Genomic DNA, 9,898 nt, shown 5'->3' on the forward strand with positions numbered 1-9,898 from the left:
ATCAATAATCAAGAAAATCAATCTAAGAGTTTATATCTGTCTGTCTTCATCTGTCAGCGATTTAGACCTTTCATACAAATTCTGACATCAACTGATTTTATCTGTTATATCACAACTGTCTATTCGAATTATCACACATTTCCTGTTACCAGAATAGTAATGAATCTACTACTGTGTGCATTTGACAATACCTGTATTCAAATTCGAATATCTGACACAAACAAAATAGCTAATCATATAAAATAAAATATTACTTACCTGGTATTCGGCTGACACATGTTCTAACTATCAAAATCAAGTTCTGAACAGTCTGATTCAACTTCTGAACTGCTTTAAATCCTCAAAATCAGTTCTGACTCGACTGAACTGTATATAATCTCAACGGTTCATAACAATCGATATCAAACACAGACTCAGAGTGATAATAATATCGGATCAGATTCAGAATATCAATACACATACTGATCTAATGACTGCAAAGACGCAATTTCTGATATTTCTGACATCTCGGAAATTCTACCATATTCATGTCATTCTCAGTCACTGATCCCTATCTCAACAGTACTATAATTCAGTCAGTATACTATCTTCAGATATCATAGACTCTGAATACAATCTGTCACAACGAGATTCATATGAAAAATTCTGTATACCACAATTCAGTTCTCAGAATATTCAATTCAATATACGCTGCGAATATATCAAAATGTCATAGATAAAACGAGCATAATGTCTTCAGAATATTGCTGGACACAGGATTCATCAACCCATAATCGGAACTGAAGTACTTTCCAGAGAAACATATAATCAAATGTAACTCTATCTCTCAGGCAATAAATCTTTCAATGTATCTCATTCTTTCAGTTCAATCATATCAGTCTATAAAAAAAAATTCTAAAATGAAACCAATACCTGGAATCAAATCCAGACTGAAATCACTCTCCCTAATCCAGGACAACCTCAAATCTCATCTGAAAACTATAGCAAACTTCTGCTATTAGTAAATCAATTCCTGATAAGCTCAACTTCAGTCATCCACTGAATACATAAGGAATTATTCCATTCCTTTCGTAATCATCGAATCATCACGATACAGATATCAAGGAATTCAAAATCGAGAATCCCTACCGTATATCATATTCTTTGGCCATTTCAGGTCAAATTACCATTTCGGCAAGACTTATAATAGCTCTGTACTTGCTCGATATATCAATATAATCACATAGTCATCATCAGACAATACAAGTACAAGCTAGTCTAATTCAATCTCATTCTCAACTTACTGCAGTATAGATATATCACAGAATATCACTCATATCATTCTTTCCTAAAAAGGTAAAGCCAATACCACAGTAGATACAGAACCAAACAGTAAAGCATATATCAGTGCCACCCAATCAAGGTAATCATCCCGATTGCATTAGTATATATCAATACATATGCACCATAACATAAAGGAACAACACCTGCCACTATATCATCAAGTGTGTCCTGGGTCTGTTCCTTGATCACCATATCCAGATGATCCAACTCCCTGAAATCCTCGGGAACCTCTCAGTTCTAGTACTCCTTTGGTTGTAACCATCAACTTCTGGCAGCTTCTCTAACTGAGGGAATACCAGTTTAATTCTCTGTTCATCTGTACAATTAAGTAATTCGAACAGTATTTCTATGTCATCCAACCAGTTCTCATACTCTTCAGACGTCTCGATACTACTCAGAATCGGCGGCTGAAATACTGAAACTCTTCAATTAATTCCATCCGAGTTTCTGATAATACTATCTGAGACGAAGTACTACCCTTTCTGGAATGCTTCTAGGAGGTATATCTGATGATCAAAGGAATCAGTAATCACATGAGATAATCAATCCCAATCCCTTTCTGATCAGCTTACCTTCTGATCAAAATTGGTTCTGATTTATTTCAAATCAGATATATTACCAAATCAATTCAGATATTAGGTAACGTACATTTAAACGCAATAAAACAGGCGGCATGCTAGCATACTCAATGTAAATCAACATAATACTATATCACATGCTAGCAATCTAAAGCAGGAAAGAAAACACATTCTACCCGTTCACTCTTTTCTATCTCAGTGCTAAGGAACCTACAATTCAAGGACCACAGCTCTGATACCACCTGTTGTGGGGACCCGGAAGCTAATCATTCCTAGTCGTATTTAGGAATAAATAACGTATAATAAACAGGGTCTAAAATTTTATTTTTTTAAAAGTTACACAGCGAAAACATATGTAATTAAATTCAAATACATATTAAACATAACAACAATTATTGTATGATCTACAATAATCCGACTAGGTTCAACTATAAGTCAGTGCTGAACCCTAAGTTGCTTCAAAGTCCGGATCTCCACGCTATCTAGTCCAGCCTCGTTCTCTTCGTGACCCTGATCCTAGCCCACCTGTTGCCATGCACACAACAAACAAGACAACAGCCGGATAACTCCGGTGAGATATAAATATCCCAGTATAAATCATGTATACAGCAATCATTAAATCATATAAGAGCATATAACAAAAATCATATCCTATATCAACTCATGATATAAATCAATAACAAGCATAATCATTATCTAAACAGTACCCTAATCAGGAACATAATTCAATCTCTAGAATAAATCATTCTAAGCATGTACCAATATCAGGAACATAAATCATATCAAGAATAATTCCTATTCTAAACATGTACCAATACAGGAACATAATTCAATATCAAGAATAATTCCTATTTAGACATGTACCATATCAGGAACATAATCAAATCCAGAATAACTCCTATTCTAAACATGTACCAATATCAGGAACATAATTCAATATCAAGAATAATTCTATCTAGACATGTACCCATATCAGGAACATAATCAATATCAAGAATAACTCTATTCTAAACATGGACCAACATCTGGAACATGATCAGTATCAAGAATAAATTCTATTCTAAATATGTACCAATATCCGGAACATAAAAGGACATGAACCATATTCAGGAAAATAATCAACATCAATCAATATCAATCAAATAACTGTCACTCAAGCTCGTGACTCCACGTTTTAGCTAGACTCAATCCTAGCCTAGGGATCCCGGTTTCCAGATGTGGTATTCCTATATCGAATTCGTAAAGGATGGACCATAATCTCTATTACTCGATATAACCAGTGCCCTGGTATTCCTATATCGATTCCGTAATAGAAGAATTCAATACCCTTTACTCGATATAACCAAATATGGTGTTCCTATATCGAATTCCGTAATAGATTCCATACCGATATAACCAAACATCCAGTGTCTGACCTAACCGTCAAGGACGTAGCTCTATCGCTAATATCCTATCTTGAGACATCGTGCAATGTGCCGTGGCGATACCACCACTATCCGGCACTTCTGTCACAAGATAACCGTCTAATACCTGTTATCAATATCAAGAGAACAAGTATATCAATCAACTCAATGCAAATATCAATGCAATAAGGTACAGTATGTGATTTAGGGAAACTGAGTCAAACCTCCCTCGAGTTGTGCAATCCCAACTCAACATTAATTTATACTTTTATCTTCTCGTCAGAAGAAGAAGAAGAAGTCCGACTCTATCTCGGTCCATTCCCAATATGGTAATAACAGTTGAATAGATAATATCAATACACACTTCAATTCAATACCTGTTCTGATTAATACTCAAATCAAAACACATAATCTGATTAATGTCAATCGACATACGGTATCACAATCCAATCTAAATCAATATCGAATCTGATCAATATCAACCAACTGATGTTTCGACGACATAACAATACTGTCTGGATAATCCCGTCAGTCCAAACATCACGGATATAATACCAAACTCATAATCAATATCGATACCAGTCATAATCTCAATAACAATACATATCCGATATGAATTCTCAGTTAAATTGATTCCAAAAATCATAACAAACAGAAAAAGTCCGTTCCTTAACTGACTTCGATTCTATGATGTCTAACATGACAAGAACATATATATGGATCCTATTCAATTCTGACAATAGTTTAATTTCAAAACATGGCAAAACGTAGCAAAACTACGTCCAGTCGTAGCCTACGTCGATAGGAATTCAATACTGAAGTCGGATTTGAAATCAAACGGACGGATTGTTACAATCTCCGAATCTTCCCTCGGTTCTGTTCCTTCCCTTTTCTTATTTTTGCAGGAATGAATCGTGTATACATATATATATATATCCATATATACACACGTAGCACCATTTAGGCCAAATGGCTTGTCCTGTTCTGATGTTGGGCATATGCGCGCCAAAATCCGCTCATATGGCCGGAAGTGTGTCCACTTTACTGGATACTCGCGCATATGCGCGCAAATCGTCGCGCATATGCGCGAGACACACTGCCTCCCGCCTTCGCTCACTCGCGCATATGCGCGTTCACTCGGCGCATATGCGCCCAGGGTTCGGGACCTCCGCGCATGTGCGCGCTACACTCGCGCATGTGCGCGAACTTCTCTGGACTTGCTGTTGGATATTCAATGGCGCGCGCATATGCGCGCACACTTTCCGCGGCATATGCACGAGACTTCGGGGCACGCACACCTAGCCCTTCCAGTTCGATTTTCTTCCATCTTTCCGGTCCGATCCGTTCCGTTTATAATCCTCTCAAGTAATAAATAAATCATTTCCGATTAATCTCCGATTACGGTAATTTTACCCAAATCATTTCAGATTACGGTAATTAATTCTGGGGCATTACACTAGTGGGTTGAGTAAATCAATAAAAGTTTTAAATGGACTCAAATGTGTTTGAGACATTAAATAAAGTCCATGGCTTTGTAAATGTTACAAGCCCACTTAAAAAGCATACTAGGGAGGTGAAGCGTTGGGGGCACTTTTTCATTAAAAATTTGCATGGCATGCTCATGCACCTACAATTTTTCAAGGACCAAGAAAAGTCTCCTCCCTCTATCCTTCCCACCCTTTGGCCGAAATTTTCTCTCCCTTTTCTTAAAAATTTTTTCTTCTTCATTTAAGAATTGATAGCAAAATTCTCAAAGAAAATGCCTTACATTTTCTAGTGCAAGTGTAAGGTGGATCTACCTAGTTGGTGGTAGGCTTAATTTTTGAACAAGGAGTGTTCAAAGGGAGGCTTGTAGATTGTCATCCTTGAAGAGCTTAGTTGTTTATCAACTAAGTTGGAGCCAAACATCAATCTCAAGAGATTGATAGGTATATTTTTCTTAACACCCTATGTATGACATATGTGTTTTGTATTTGCTACACATCTTAGTAGAGGTGTTCGATTTTTTCTCTTGAAAATAAATTTTTGAACTCCGTTGCGTATTAGAACACTTAAAATCGATCCTTTTCACATATACCATATGATGAGTATCATGAAACTCATATTTGGAATACTGTATATTCTGAACCGTTCCTAGTCGATTCAGCCGCCACTAAGAAGGATAAAGGTCGCTCGAGTTAGAGACTAGTATCTGCGATGTGATTACCATGTTTCATTGGTAGATGACATTGTGATGTCCGAGCATGCAGATAGGTGCTCCTGGTAGAGTGCACTGAACAACCCTCCATAAAAGGACTTTCCAAGTGGTTCTCACTTATCGAGTGGAAAAGTCCTGGTTTATGGTTGTACAGAATTAGTCCTTATGACCCGGGACAACATTGAGACTCTATGTGCTAGCGTTTCACTTTGACTTGTTTACCGACTCTTATGGGGTCATTAGGTGGCAAGGTTGGGTGTTACGGCGAAACATATAGGAGTCGATGCATTGTAGTCGGGGATTCACCGCTTACCTACGGGTATGGATATCCTATGTGTTTTTCATGTATGTGTGGGTTGAAATCTCTGATCAGAGTATGGTGGTAATTATGAAAGGGGTTTCATAGATTACACCATCGATGCAACCACAACATGACACATAGTATCGATTCATTGACAACTCTCGATAGACCAATAGTTGTCGAATCGGTCGGGATATATGAGTTGAAGGGACCGTACTGTACGCTAACCATAATTGAATGGTTCTTGCAGGCACTATCATGTGATACCTAGGGAATCACGTAAGCGATGCTGCTAGGCGTTTAACGTGATTGGTTGGGTACTATCAAAATTGAGTTCTGACGTTCTTACTATCAAGGAGTTGATAAGTAAGAATGGAGCAATTGGGGTATGCTCGAATAAGGACATGTTTAGTCCGAATCACATAGAGATGTGAACCCACGGCTAGTTGTATCAATGAACCATTGAGGGCCACACAAGTACTTGCTTTGTAAATCCCGATGAGAAGTAAAATAGTTCAATTTGTTGAACGGCTTATAAATGTGTTTATAAGCGTTAAGAAAAATAGAAGTATGACTTCTAAGAGAGAAATATAAATTTTAATTTATGGAAGTGTTCCTAAGATTAAAATTTGGCCAAGTAAATAATGTAGTTGAAAATTATGATTTTCATAAACATTATTGGAGACTAAATTAAATTAATTCAAGTGTTGAATTAATTAAACACTAGTGGACCTAGTAGAGTCCAAATAATTAAAAATAATTCAAGTGTTGAATTAATAATATTGAGTCTTGTAGAGCTCAATTAAAATAATTATTTAACTAGTGGGACTTGAATAAATTCAAGTAATATTTAATTAATCTCAAAATGTTTGAGATAATTAAAATTTAGTCTATGGTTTTTAATGTGTTAAAAACCATATTATATATGTGAGACATGCTAGGGTTTGCATGCTTGGGAGGTGAAAGGTTGTTGTTTACTTTTTATTAAAAAATTCCAAAAGCATGCAACTTTTGAGAGACAACTTTACACAACAACCTAGGCTAGTCTCCCACACTCCACACAATCTCACTTTGGCCGAAATTTTTAAAAAAATTTCTCTCCATTCTCTCTCATTTTTGTTCTTCATTTTTGGAGATACAAAATCATTCTCATTGAAAAATCTTCAAATATTTCTAGTGCAATATTTGAAGGGGTTTACATTGCTAGTGGTGGGCTTGATTTTGAAGCAAAGGAGGAGGAGCTTGTAGACTTATCTTCCATTTCAAGAGCTTTGTTGTTCACAACAAAGTTGGAGCCAAACATCAACCTCAAGAGGTTGATAGGTAAATCTTTCTTAAACATCCTATGCATGTTTTTGTGATTTTGTAAATATTACACAAAAAATATCTGGTGGCCAAATTTTTGTGCTAAAAATTAAAATTTTTGACTTCCGTTGCGCTTCCGGCCACCGTAACCGGTCCGCTTTCAAGTGGTATCCGAGCTAAGGTTACGGTTTTTGTGTAATATTTGCATAATATTATGTTGAGATCGATTTCTAACCGTTTGAGAATTTTTGTGCATACTATACTCAAGGACCGAAAATTTTACAAAACAAAAAAAAAAAAACATTTTTTTCGGGCAGCCGAGGGGCTGCCCGAGGGGGCTGCCCGAAAATTTCGGACAGCCAAGGGGCAGCCCAAGGGGCTGCCCGAAATGCAGTTTTTAAAATAAAAATTTTTTTTTTTTTTTGTTGTGGCCGGAATCCGGCGACGGAGCTCCGGCGACGGCGATGACGGCTAGGGTTTCCAAAAGTGTTTTGGAGAATCTTAGTGTCATGGGCCTTGAGATGTTGGGCCATTAGATGGTCAACATATTTTGTGAAATTTAAATGGGCCTAAGTATTTTTTTGAAAAATGAGTTTTGGGTCCTTAAGTTTAAATTTACAATTGTTGCACATATTTTCTGATAAAATAAATAATTGAAGTAAGACTTTAATTATTTATAGTAAATGGTGATTTACAAGAAATTCGATTATAAATAAATTAATTTGAAAGTATACAAAGGTGTTTGTATACTTTGTTAATTTAATTTATAATTGTGGCGGTTAGTGATTGGATCAAGATATATAATATTGGATCAATTAATTATTGTGATAATTAATTGATGGTGTATGATATATGATATTATGCATGAAGGATGATCAAAAGCCCAAGCCCAATTTGCTAGATGTATGCTAGGATATTTGTGTTGAATGATTGTAATAATTATCAATTTAAAGTGGGCTTGGTTTATGGCCCGTTCCCACCCCATGAGATGTATCCCTATGTGCCATGGATATTTAATTGTAAATATTAGAACAGTGGAAGATCAAGATTGGAAGATGGTGGCCTTGGTGATTATGAAGATCGAAGACATGTAATATTGGATGCTAATGTAATAATTTAGTTGCATTGCATCCCGTGCATTTACCCTAGGATTGGACCTAGGCCCGTGTTTGGCTCACACAGGCCATTAGTATTGGGGCAATTGATCATCCTTGTACTGTTTTCTATTTATAATATATGCATGATATGTTATAAATAATGAGTATGTGCGTTATTATTATTATAATAACAAAGTTGCATGAATCCGGCAAACATACGATCAAACATGGCGAGCTTTTAAAATAAAATTAATGATGAGACCTTTCAAAATTAAAAAACCCTCATTTTGAATTAGATTCAAAATTAATATCAAGTCCGAAAAGGGGAATTATAAATTTGTTTATAATTTCCTTGTCTTCCATCGACAATGGATGCATGATGAACGCTACCCGTACTCGGGGCTCGGCTCATATTATTGAGGGGGCCCTGGGTGCCGGAAAGCTGTGACATCCATTGACATGGTGATGTGAACTACGTGGAACTCCCATGATTTCGGCTCATATTATTGAGGGAACTCATGGCAACCGTCCATTAAGGTTCAATATCGGTGGGTTAGGCTTGACACGTAAAGATGAACGACGTCATATTATTGGGTCCTAATCAAACGTGAGACAAAAGTTTACGTAGAGGGTTGCATGGCGATGCAATTGGAAACTACCTTTTAGGAATTGTGATGGCCGATATTATTCGGGATCACAATTCGCTGATTGGACCTTACGTACCTACTGAGGAAAGTGTTTCCCGTTTTCACTAGAGGGTAGTGAAAATGTCAAAACAGTGGGAGCGATTATTTATAAAGTAAAAGTCCAAACTTTATATCTTATTAAATATTTTGAAATAGTCATTAACATTTATCTGTTTTACTTTTCAGTACAAATCTGTGACAATGTCATCAATTCGCAACCCGTTTTCGGTTATTCTCGAAAAACACGTTCTAACCGGACCTAACTATATCACTTGGCTAAGAAATTTAAAGATCGTCCTAAACTCGGAGAGAATCGCATACACACTGACTGAGTCGCCCCCTGATGAGGCTCCGACTGACTGCAGTCCCGAGGAACTGCAGACCTACAAGGATTGGTGCGACCATGACTTGAAGGCCAAGTGTTACATGCAGGCTTCGATGAACGATGAGCTGCAAAGGAGATTCGAGGATGCAAAGAATGCTGCTGACATTCATTTGCACCTCAAGGAGCTCTTCGGTGAGCAGACTCGGCCTTTGAGGCATGCCACAGTAAAGGAGCTCATCACTTTACGCATGCGAGATGGGACTTCGGTCCATGAGCATGGCCTAAAGTTGATTGGGCTCGTGGACAAGCTCGTGGGCATGGATTTGATCTTGCCATCAGAGTTGACCACGGATGTGCTACTGTTGTCACTGCCTAGCTCTTTCGATCCTTTTGTCGTGAACTTCAATATGAACAAGCTCGAGCCCAGCCTTGAAGAGTTGGTGAACATGCTTGTAACCTTTGAGTCCACCATCAAGAAGGAGAAGTCGGTTCTTTATGTGGGCTCTTCATCTGGCACGAAGACCGGTCCACATGGGAAGGGAAAGAAGCGTTCTTTCCAGCGCCCCAAGAAGAGCGAGCCCTTGAAGAGGCAGACTCCGAGTCCCGTAGTGGCAGCCGCGCCAGCCAAGGCTGAGAAGACTGTTGACATCTGTCACCACTGCAAGAAGCCTGGACATTGGAGG

The sequence above is a fragment of the Primulina eburnea genome, chromosome 2, assembly GCF_022965805.1.
Source record: "Primulina eburnea isolate SZY01 chromosome 2, ASM2296580v1, whole genome shotgun sequence".
NCBI lineage: Eukaryota > Viridiplantae > Streptophyta > Magnoliopsida > Lamiales > Gesneriaceae > Primulina > Primulina eburnea.